The 12,380-nt window shown below is 43.1% G+C and overlaps 1 long non-coding RNA gene across 1 annotated transcript; it reads right to left on the reverse strand.

The window, feature by feature from the left end:
- Positions 1-136: 136 nt before the first annotated feature.
- On the reverse strand, positions 137-5,393 carry LOC132475645 (uncharacterized). Its single transcript, XR_009529946.1, has 2 exons — positions 5,087-5,393; positions 137-1,344 (listed from the first exon to the last, which is right to left on the reverse strand). It is a non-coding gene; the product is annotated as an uncharacterized LOC132475645 (long non-coding RNA).
- Between the last annotated feature and the right edge of the window lie 6,987 nt (positions 5,394-12,380).

Here is a 12,380-nt window from a genome sequence, read left to right on the forward strand (position 1 = left end):
CAAGTATAATTGACCGCTGTCAAGGTAAACAAATGCTTTTTTGCCTCTAATGGCGAGACCTTTTTTCTTTTTGGCCTTTTGTGGGTGGGCTCAAGCTCACCAATCTAATATTCTACCTTTTTTTTTTACACAAGCAATGAGAGAATAGATGCTGTACACTAATGAACAGGCACAAATGGGCTAGTGAAATCGAGCGCAACCTTCCTGCAGGAATCTCTAACCTCTGATTGGTGGGTGGGCGTCTCCTGTTTGACAAAACCAAAAAGGCAGCCCGAGCACACTTAAGCTAGTTTCTGCTGTTTTGTCTGTCAAAAAGGCTTGCTAGTCTTTATCAGAAAATCCACGATTACCAGCTGTGTTATAACATGACCAGCTAATAATGATAATAATCATTTTAAAACCTTGACATAATTTGTCAGATGACTATTAAATGACAGTTGACCACAAGGCGATTCTAACTATGCCGCCTCTTGAATTGTTTAATTTTTTAGTCGGCAGGGGCTAGTAATTCTGCGTAACATGATAAGCATGATAAGGTGCAAGGAGCAGAAAAAGTTGACACGGGTGTTAATTTTCAGTTGAAAAAAGACGCTGGCATTATTTTATCAGCAGAGGGCTTATTCATTGCCATAACAACTGAGCTAATCAACAAGTACCACATCTTCTAATACTATGAGGCTCATGAAAACGCCCTCAGCTTATAAAATTGATTTATTTTAATAAGTTACTTATTTTAATTTAAATAAACATAATACCAAGGGTCAGAAGTTTTACAAGAATTTTGATCGTACAAAGTCATGACAGAGGGACTTGGTGTCTTTATTCATGCTTGAAAGAAGAACATATATTATTTTTTTTGAAAGGGAATAAGCTGATGAAGCTGACAAAAAATAAATAAATATTAGCAGGTTCTCAATAGTAGGCTATTTCAATTCAGGGAAGGCGCAAAAAATGATCTCTGTCTCCTAGGGTGGGAATGACAGAAAATAATTGAGAGCCACTGGTCTAGAACATGTTGTACTTGTTGATTAGCTCACATTGTTATGGCAATGAAAACGCCCACAGCTGATAAAATAATGCCAGCGGTTTTGTTTTAACTGAATATTAGCACCCTTTTTTTTTGCATCAGAACAAGATTTTTTTGCATCAGAAGTTTTATAAAAATGTATGGGTCCCTGAAAGCGAGACAACATAGTTTATTGCTCCCGAAATAGTGGTATGTTTCTCATATTATTAATCAGGCTGCTGTTGTGGTGGTTGCGGCTACTGTTGTGCCCTGGCTAGAGGCTCCAGCCAGAATGGTCAGTGCCAAAAGCAGGAAGAACAGCATTCCTCCGGCCATGTCTAGCAATGGTAAAGTTAAAGTTGTGAGACATTGCCCCAGTGCTGCCATTTTTAGCGTTTGCTAGCATTTCAAATAATTGTGTTCAAATTGTTTTTGTATCGCCTAGAACAGATTGTTCTCAAACTATTTTAATTCAAAGGTTCATAGTTTGGTTACAACAAAGAATCTCCCCCTCTTAAAAAATAACACAATTTTGAAAATACCAACAAATTGATCCCATATTTAATGCATTTAAATATAACCTAAATGTACACATTTGGCCTTGCTTAAAGTATACTTTACTATAAATGATTAATATGAAGATTATTATTCTATAATAAATTACTATTCTATATCGTAGGCTGGTTTAGTTATACCACATGTATTATTATAACTGTGTGTAGGCGAACCCAACATGAGCCTACTTTTTAGGAATAAACACATTTATATTAAGAGATATCACTGGATTTAGCCCCTCGCATACGTAGGCCTATTGTTTTACATTTGCATTAAGCAAATAAAACCACTGGACACATTATCTTTGGTATAGGATTCAGGACACAAGGTGCCTTATACAGGCCCGTTGCTATGGGCGGGCCATAGGGGGCCGGGCCCCCCCCCCGCAATGCTTGTGCCCCCCCCACTTGAGGCACAGATCTCAAAAAAAGAAAAAAATATGCATATATGTTATGTTATTATTTATATTATTAACGCTCCGTTCACTTGCATGGGCCCTTCACAACTTCTGGCGGTGAATTATATTTGATAATTCACCGTTGCCAAGTATAATTGACCGCTGTCAAGGTAAACAAAGGCTTTTTTGCCTCTAATGGCGAGACCTTTTTTCTTTTTGGCCTTTTTTGGGTGGGCTCAAGCTCACCCAAAACTTGCCTTAGCCCACCCTATCATTTCGTCCTCAAATCTAATATTCTACCTTTTTTTTTTTACACAAGCAATGAGAGAATAGATGCTGTACACTAATGAACAGGCACAAATGGGCTAGTGAAATCGAGCGCAACCTTCCTGCAGGAATCTCTAACCTCTGATTGGTGGGTGGGCGTCTCCTGTTTGACAAAACCAAAAAGGCAGCCCGAGCACACTTAAGCTAGTTTCTGCTGTTTTGTCTGTCAAAAAGGCTTGCTAGTCTTTATCAGAAAATCCACGATTACCAGCTGTGTTATAACATGACCAGCTAATAATGATAATAATCATTTTAAAACCTTGACATAATTTGTCAGATGACTATTAAATGACAGTTGACCACAAGGCGATTCTAACTATGCCGCCTCTTGAATTGTTTAATTTTTTAGTCGGCAGGGGCTAGTAATTCTGCGTAACATGATAAGCATGATAAGGTGCAAGGAGCAGAAAAAGTTGACACGGGTGTTAATTTTCAGTTGAAAAAAGACGCTGGCATTATTTTATCAGCAGAGGGCTTATTCATTGCCATAACAACTGAGCTAATCAACAAGTACCACATCTTCTAATACTATGAGGCTCATGAAAACGCCCTCAGCTTATAAAATTGATTTATTTTAATAAGTTACTTATTTTAATTTAAATAAACATAATACCAAGGGTCAGAAGTTTTACAAGAATTTTGATCGTACAAAGTCATGACAGAGGGACTTGGTGTCTTTATTCATGCTTGAAAGAAGAACATATATTATTTTTTTTGAAAGGGAATAAGCTGATGAAGCTGACAAAAAATAATTTGAATTAAATGCAAACCACAGTGAATCATATGCTCTTGTTTCTCTGTTTTGAGATTCACACAGACTTAGCAGTCTTGTTTAAATGTTACAAATTGAGTTAATAAACTGAACTTAGAAATTGTTTTAAGTTGTTGCAGAGGCTAATTGTATTAATCTAAATAAATAAATATTAGCAGGTTCTCAATAGTAGGCTATTTCAATTCAGGGAAGGCGCAAAAAATGATCTCTGTCTCCTAGGGTGGGAATGACAGAAAATAATTGAGAGCCACTGGTCTAGAACATGTTGTACTTGTTGATTAGCTCACGTTGTTATGGCAATGAAAACGCCCACAGCTGATAAAATAATGCCAGCGGTTTTGTTTTAACTGAAAATTAGCACCCTTTTTTTTTGCATCAGAACAAGATTTTTTTGCATCAGAAGTTTTATAAAAATGTATGGGTCCCTGAAAGCGAGACAACATAGTTTATTGCTCCCGAAATAGTGGTATGTTTCTCATATTATTAATCTTGTACATGTTATACCAATTTGTTTCAGTAACTGTGTAAATAAAAACAAAAGGGGGAACTATGGTAATTTTTGAGTGAAACTTAAACAAAGGAAATTTAATATACCTCAAATTTGTTATTACAGTTCACATCCATTGATTATTCCTTCATCCAAATAGTCTTTTTTCCTTTCATCACTTTAGTGATTCAGAACTGCATTATTTAGCTGACACTGCCAGCTTTAGGCTTAGACATACAACAGCATAGTAACTAATAAAATAAAGGTTGTGGAATAAAAAAATCTTGGACAGGACTTTATATACTTCATATACACCTGTGGCTTCCTGGGGTTGAGCCCCCCCAAAAGTCAGAACCTAGAATCGCCCCTGCTTACTTTCATTTCTAGTTCATCATCATGGATATTCGTAAGTGGTTGAAAAGCCCACCAACAGTCTAATAATCAGTCAAATAATTTCCTGGACCCATCAAAGGTAATCCCTCTCCTGCTATTATTAGCTGGAACTGAAAATTAATGACCCCCGGATTACCCCCGGAAAATGGACAATAGCAAACATCCTTAGCAAATTCAACTGTGCACTCCAGGCTATGCCGACTGTTCTCACAGCCTACACCCTTGCCCTAACTTTAGGGGCTTCCACAGCAATGTGTGAAAACTCATTTTCCACGTTGAAAAACGTCTCCTCAGAGCATCGGCGAGGTATGCTGCACAGACGCAAGGCCCAGCTGATTCAGCTTGCTTTTGAAAAGGACCTAACTCACAAGTTTACGTCTGAGTAGAAGGATATGTTGACGAGGAGGTTCTAATGTCAATGCATATCTCTCTGATAACTGCTTTTACACCTAATATGTTGTATAGTCCAGTGTTTTATGGATATATATTCATAGCATTGCTTCTATGTAATGTATTGCTTTAAATGATGAGGAATGATGTGATGTTGTAGGCTATAGGCTATAGGGTCATATTGCTGTTGGTTATGTTTAACGTGATGATTATGTGCTGCGCGAATAGAGGAAATTAGGGATCGACCGATATATCGGTCGGCCGATATTATCGGCCGATATTCGTGTTTTTTACGTGTATCGGTATTGGCCGATACGCGGCTGATTTTCGCCGATTCTTTTTTAAATTTTTATTTTTTTTTTTACTTGTTCTACCTCACCTGTTTTTAATATTTGTTAAATATTGTTCATCTACTTGTTCTTACTTGTTCTACTTCACCTGTTTTTACTATTTGTTAAATATTGTTTTTGATATTGAAGTTCAATAAATGTTCCTTTAAAAAAGAATAATAAAAAAATCGGCTCAAGAAAATCGGTATCGGCGTATCGGCTAAGGCTGATGAAAAAATATCGGTATCGTATCGGCCCTTAAAAATCGGTATCGGTCGATCCCTAGAGGAAATATACATACTCTAGGCTAATAATAATTGTGCCCCCCTATGCATTTGATATGCCCCCCTTAAGACTCAGGTCTGGCGACGGGTCTGGCCTTATAGTTAGTACAACTCAGTTAGTAGCCTCATTAAGTGGGTTTACCTACCAGTTTCCTTTTTCACACGTACAAATCAATTCAGAGTAACAGTGGGGTTAAGGTAGTCCGGCTCAGCTGGAAAAGGTTTCTTTCCTCTCCTAAGGTCTCTCTTGCAGGTGTCTGAAGTCTGTGAATGGATGGACAGGGGATCTGTGTTCGGCATTTAAAGTTAGAAGGAGGAACTTGATCTTGTGGATAACAAATGATCTTGCGTGTATGAGACGTGGTGGAGACAATTCCGGATTGTCAACTACGTCGAACATTTGTCATCCTCCTGATGGTAAACCTCCCAAGACTCTTGCTTCCTTTTGCCAATGACGGAAACATTTCCATTAATATATGGCACTGATATTCCGTGGCACACACACGGATTCCCCCTTATTCTATTAAAATTTCAGGGCGGTAGGACCTTCTTATCTCAAAAACCGTTTTTCCACCACATTCTGAACACCAGAGAATGGGCGGGGTTGGGCCGTGGACACACACACACACACACACACACACACACACACACACACACACACACACACACACACACACACACACACACACACACACACACACACACACACACACACACACACACACACACACACACACACACTTTTTGCCCACCAGCCACTGTGGCAGTTAGACTAAAAAATCTACCAGCCACTCATCTTCTTTACCAGGCACTTTTTATACGCTATATATATTTTTTATATATGCGTACATTTTGAACAATATAATAGTAACAATTGTTACGTATTTTAAGAATCTAAGCTACCCACACATAGACCCAATGAAGCAGGACCAAACATATAAGCCGTAAATACCATACATAGCCACAAGGGGAGCAAGACCTTACTGAAGGCTGTAATAAATACTTTAGCCACAGAAGGCAGCATCACAGACCAGGCGAGAAAAGCCGAGGGTTATCTCACATCGGCTCCCCCCACTACTTCCGGACCGCGCTGATCAGACCATAACAGCCTACAGACCCACATTGTCCTCAGAAACTTCTCGGCAGCGATTAGACATAGATGGGTTTATGTTTTTGATCAGCTAGGAGTCGCTCAGCACGTGTTTAGAATACATCTTCAATCTCTCTTTGCTTCAGAGTATCAGTTTACCATACCGAAAATACTTTATACTAAATAAAGTCTCTTTAAAGCTATTCCTTTGGATTCGATTACTTTCCTTGAAGAACTCTGCACAATAGATAAGAAAAGTGTTTTTCATCCGCATCTTTTTTTCCATCAGAAGTGATATTTACTGTAAGTGGGTTCTACCAAGGAACTGAGTTGAAAACGTTGCACTCATACCGCATATGATAAACAATACACAGGTATCTGCCATGTTAAGTCATGTTTACTTTTAAGGTGTTACGATGACAAGTTTGGGGATAATTCATCTATACAAAGTATTTTCAATAAAAAACAAATTGACATATTAACAATAAAACAACATGCATGGCTACACCATCATAAGTCAATTTGTTTTCTTATATTTACATGTGACTGCATACAAATGTGTCCACAGACATGGTAACTAACATATGATAGTAAGCATTATTGGCCCTTAACACTAATATTCAGAAAAAACACTGCCTCAAAAGGCTATTGGCTTAAGGCTTAAGCAATACAAGTAGAGGCATATGCTTGAACTTTTAAACGTTGCAACCGTGCAAAAACATAATTATATATTTATGTGGCATTCAGTCCAATGCTGAAAATATATCTGTTGCATTCAGTAGGCCAATGCTGTGGTAAAGTGTGTAAAGTATGACCAAGTGTTTCTTTCTGTTCAAAATAGAACTTTCTCAATCCCCTGCGGGAGAAATTTGTTAATAAAACAATAATGGTAAAAAAAATAAGGAATCTCCCACTTCCGGCTTCCACGAAAGCTAACCAAACTAATTCACACAATAGCGTTCATGCAAATCTAGCATTAAAGGTTAATTTAGTGAAACTGAAAGTAGTTCGCTAGTAGTAGCGCTTTAATTTGCAGTGTCAGAGAATTCTGACTAAGTTCTCAGAATTCTGACACTGCTAATTATTGCGCTCTACGACTAGTGAACTACTTAAAAAAAACCTCAACACCGCGACCAGGCGACAAATGACTGGTGAGAACCTTCTTAAATGCACCTTTAATGCTGGATTTAATTATCAGAACTCGGATTTTATCCACGTTTTCTGACTTTTTATCAGAATGCTGAATTTTATCTTTACAATTCAGAGTTTATTAGTCTATTCGATATCTGAATTAAAATTCTTGTGAGAATAATCTACATTTGTACAGTCGATGTGCAGCACTTTAATTCCCGTCAACTTTGTTTTCTAACACCAGCACTTCCACAACTATGCCCATGTTCCTGACTGCTATAGCGCAAAAGTGAAAGTGGACATATCCATTTGGTATGAAAATAGGAACGGAATATTTCTTCATGTGGAGAACCGCTCTAGATTCCCCCACCCCCACACAGAATTTTTCCTGTAGAAACCTGTGGTGGAAACCAATACGCCCTCTCAACCACAAAATGTTTGAGTCACTTCTATGGAAGTTAATCTTTGCCATCGGATTTTGAAAATAAAAAGAATTCAATGGCTTTTTATTTTCAAAATCCGATGGCACAGATTTACTTCCATACACTTCTCCTTCGTCATGCTTAACTGATCATACCTCTCTCTCGTTGGTAACACAAATCGATAGTTATGTTATTCTAACTCTAGTTCTATGATTGTAGGCGTAGCCGTCTAGGCCTCGCCTTATGGGCTTGTCCCGTGCGCGCGCTGAAAATTTCAAACTATGCACCAATCAGCGTGGGCATCGCCCACATTTCCCACGGTATCGTGTCTATATAACGCAGTGTATACCGTCGCTCATCCTCCACGCTTTTCTTTCAGCATTTGGAGGGTACAGCAGGTGGGAAACTAGACGGCTACGCCTACAATCATAGAACTAGAGTTATAATAACATAACTATCGTTCTATTTCATGTAGGCTACGCCGTCTAGGCTTCGCCTTATGGGCTAAGGCGAAGCTGCGTGCGGAGCCCGATCAATGTACTCCTGCTGGACCCCAGTCAAAACGACTTAAGTCAACAGAGCACATTACAAAAAGCCAAGGAAGTGTAAAACACAACAGCTTAATAAAAAACGAATTCCTCCTAGATCAAACAAGGGAATGATCAAGAGAGAAAAAAGTGAGTCTGTAAAGACTCCAGCTCTAATCCGTGCTTCATGGGACCCATGAAAAGGAAAAGAAAAACCAGAGCAACAAGGTTTCCATTAGGTCCGCTACCACCGGGGGCGGAGCTACGGATCCGGCTCTCCAATAAGGGGTCTCTCTCGGCCGTTTCTTATTTGAAAGAAACGGCGGGGGTGCCATACTGGCAAACAAAACCACCTGACAATTGGCGGGCCAATAGAAAAAAACCCTAGCCTGTTTTTCGTTTGAAAAACGGTGGGAGAGTAAGACTGGTAGTCAAGTCCAACTCGCCAGCCGGCAAGAGGAAATCCAACCACGCCGCTTTAAAGAACATGTCTATATTCTTAAGCCGTAAAAGGGGTCCCCGGACGACCAGCACAGAGTTGCCGAGTGAGCCCCTGGACATGTCTAACATGTAAAAACGGACAAAGGGGCCGGGGGAAGACCAAGACGCAGCCGCGCAGATGTCTTCCACAGAAACGCCCTTGAGTAGAGCCGTTGAAGCGGCCACGCTCCGTGTGGAGTGAGCTTTAACGCCCAACGGTGGCGCCAAGCCCTGTCGAGAGTAGGCTAAGCAAACACCCTCACATACCCAGCGAGAAAACCGCTGCTTAGAGAGAGCGCAGCCCCTGCTAGCGTCGCTGTAACACACAAACAACTGTTGTGTGGAGCGGAACGCGGCCGAGCGATTCACGTACATAGCCAATGCCCGAACCGGGCACAGGAGATGCAACTCCGCCTCCGCCTCACTAGAATGAGGCGGGGGGTGAAAAGCCTTAAGCACAATATCCCTCGACCGAAAATAACTATTAATGTTCTTCGGGAGGAACGCAGGATTAGGTCTGAGCAACGCGAAGGAGCTGTCCTCGTTTAGGAAAACAAAGAAACTCGGGCTGACAGACAGAGCGGTTAGCTCACCGGCCCGCTTGGCAGAAACCAAGGCCAACAAGAGCGCCGTCTTAAAGGACAGGGCATCCAAAGGGGCCTGAGAAAAAGGCTCGAAAGGATCCCTGGACAATCCACGCAACACGGTGGGGAGATCCCAGCGTGGTGTAAGCACGGGTGAAACAGGCCTAACCCGTCTAGCCCCACGCAAGAATCTCTTGACCAGTGGATGGCTGAAGATCGGTCCACCATCACAGCCTGCATGGCCAGCCGAAACGGCTGCCGCATAGACCTTGATAGTGGAGAAGGCCAAACCTTTCTCCAATAAGTTTTGCAGAAACGAAAGCACGCTTCCCACCTCGCATTGAGATGGGACAGCGTGGTTCCTTTCACACCAATTAGAGAAGGCGCACCACTTCGAGGGAAGTGGTGGAGGGAAGAAGTAGAAGGCGCACGAGCACTCTGAATAGTGTTGATAACCGTCTCAGGCAAACCTTTGCCCTGCAGGATCAACCTCTCAGGAGCCAAACCAACAGCCGTCCCGAGATATCGGGCGGGTGGTGCACCGTCCCGTGGGCCTGTGAAAGGGGGGGGAAAGAGGCAACATGGAGGAACGCACCACAAGCGTAGGACGCAGGTGGCCTAAGGAATATCGCTCTTTAGGTACCATGTACTGCCGTTTGGCCGAACGGTCTTTACTTTTTTCTTTATTGGGGAATGAAAAAGTAGGAGCAAGCTTCCGGAACTTCCCGGTCCGTGGCGCTGCTCTCCCCGTCTGCGGCGGCGGCGGCTGCGGCTGCTGCTGCTGCGGCACCAGGGCTGGAGTCGGAGGCGGCCCCCTGGAACGCTGGGACCGGCCTGGACCCCGCTTCCTCCCGGCCTGCTGGTGGGAGGAGCCCGTGAGAATCGCCCCGAACCGGGAACGATTCTCACGGACAGACTGCTGGTGCGCGAGAACCTCGGAGAACCGGGGACCAAAAAGGCCATCCGGCGCTAATGGACCCTGGACGAGGCTGGCCCGCTCTCGTTCCGGCACCGCAGTGTGGGAGAGCCTTATGACCCTTTGGATCATGGTAGCCCACGTCATATGCCGGCCGGCCGAAACGGCAATCGGCTGGCATAGCTGGAGGCGCTGGAAAAGCAGGAAACCGCCAGCCATCTTGTGGCTTCCTCCGGGCCGTAGGCCTCCCTGTCAACCGACAAGGAGACCATCGCAGAGGAGAGCAGGGCGATGTTGTTGACCGCCGCCGCGGATTGAGAGGCACAAACGAACACCCTGTCTGTTAGGCCGACAATCTGCTTCTGGAGGCGGTCGGGGGGCAGCGGCTTTTCGTTAGGGCGCCATCCGGCGCCCGGTCAGAGAAGCGCTGCCAGGGGAGGCTCCAGGCGAGGGATCCCCCACGCCTGAGTATCGGCCCACCCCTCCACGTTGGTGAAATCCGTGTAGGATTTCACTGGGGCCTTCAGGGTCGAAGGGTCCCCACCGGCAGCAGTGAACAAGTGCTGCACAGGCGGGAACAAGGGGCACTGGGTAACCCGTCGGGAAGAAGATGGGATGCGAAGCACTCGCCCTGCATATCGTCAGATACGGGGGCGAGAGGCGGGGCCGGCATGGGAATCCCCTTGATGGCCGCCGCCTCACCCATGATCTCCCCGAAGAGATCGGCCATCCGGCGCGGTCTCTCGTGTTGCACGGCGGTGGCGGTTGAAACCCGGGAGCGGGAAAAACCGGACGCAGAGTCGCCGAAGACGTCGTCCATGGCGGCGTCGTCGTCGGCGTCGATGATGCCATCGTTGTCGTCAGGGCCGGCCCTGAACAGGTCGATGGCGTCAGACAGGTCCACCGCAGGGGAAAAGAAGAGATGCCTGGAGAGGATCCCCTCTTCACTCTTCGACGACGCCTCCATGGACGACGTCTTCGGCGGGACAAGCCCATAAGGCGAAGCCTAGACGGCGTAGCCTACATGAAATACAACTGAATAATCCAGTTGCTTGTTTTGTTTGCGTGATATTTAGATTAAAAAAACGCAATGAATGCCGGGAAAGGGGCACGTGGTTTAAAAAATATATGCATAAAAGACGTTTCAAACGTTCCATCGAGTCTCACGCATTCTACAATGGCCAGCGTGGGAGCCGGCGAGTCTGCGAGTGGACGATCTGAAACTAAATCGGAAACTAGATTTCTTCTTCGAAGGTTTTGCTCCACACAGAACCTCCTCACCATCATAACGGAGCACTTCGGGGCACCAGATTGCTTATGAGCGGTACTGATCGCGTCAAGTGTCTTTCCAGTGTCAAATAGTTCACGAATAAAATCACAATAAGGTTCAAGTGCGGCCATAACTAAGGCTAAATATAAATAGTCTATTGCTGGTTTAGGTGGTTGGCTCTTTTTTCTTCGCTGCGTTCTGCCTTCTGGTGTAGCCTATAACTATAAATGTATCTATTTTTGTTTTTATGTTTCGGGTTTAAAAAACCAACACACAAAACACACAAACACAAATAAAATGCCGTTGATTTGTTTATTCCTTTTACCCTTTTTCAGTTTAAAAACCAAATCAGAAAAACCAAAAAAACGACTTAATTGTTTTTTCTGATTTCGTTTTAAATCGGAATATTCAAAGAACGAACCATACACGGATTCACAATCATCTGTACAGATGTCATGTTTGCGATTGTCGATGCCGTTAATTTGTGAAACGACAGTCACTGCCCTCTAGAGGATTTATGCGTAACATCCATAACAACGCTGAAACCAGACGGAGGTATGAAGGGTAGTTCCGGGGATAACGTTTGGGTCGCGGACGAATTTCGTCCTGATCTGGAGGTTTGGATCGGCCTTTACAGGCATCGTCATGGGCCTTTAATTAGCAAAATCCTTCCATCAATGAACTGAAGATAGAAAAAAAAGTATTTTACAAACAGTCAAAATGTTTTTTTTACGTAGTTAATTAAATTTAAATGTTTTGTTCATCAAATAAAAAAATGGATGCTAAGGATTGTATTTTCACAAGTACGTTTTTGTCACTTCTTAAAGTTGCTTTAAAGTTGCTTTATAGCAAGGCCAGGCCCGTGGTCCCTAGGATGATGAGTGGAGCTGCAAATGGGGGCAAGAAAGGAAAAGAGATGAGATTATTTCATCATTACTTAAACAATGAATTTAAGATTATCAGACAACTAGTTGCTACTTAAAAGCAAGGCTGAAGCAACTTGTATATTAATTGGTGAAT

This window comes from Gadus macrocephalus, chromosome 17 (assembly GCF_031168955.1).
Source record: "Gadus macrocephalus chromosome 17, ASM3116895v1".
Lineage (NCBI taxonomy): Eukaryota > Metazoa > Chordata > Actinopteri > Gadiformes > Gadidae > Gadus > Gadus macrocephalus.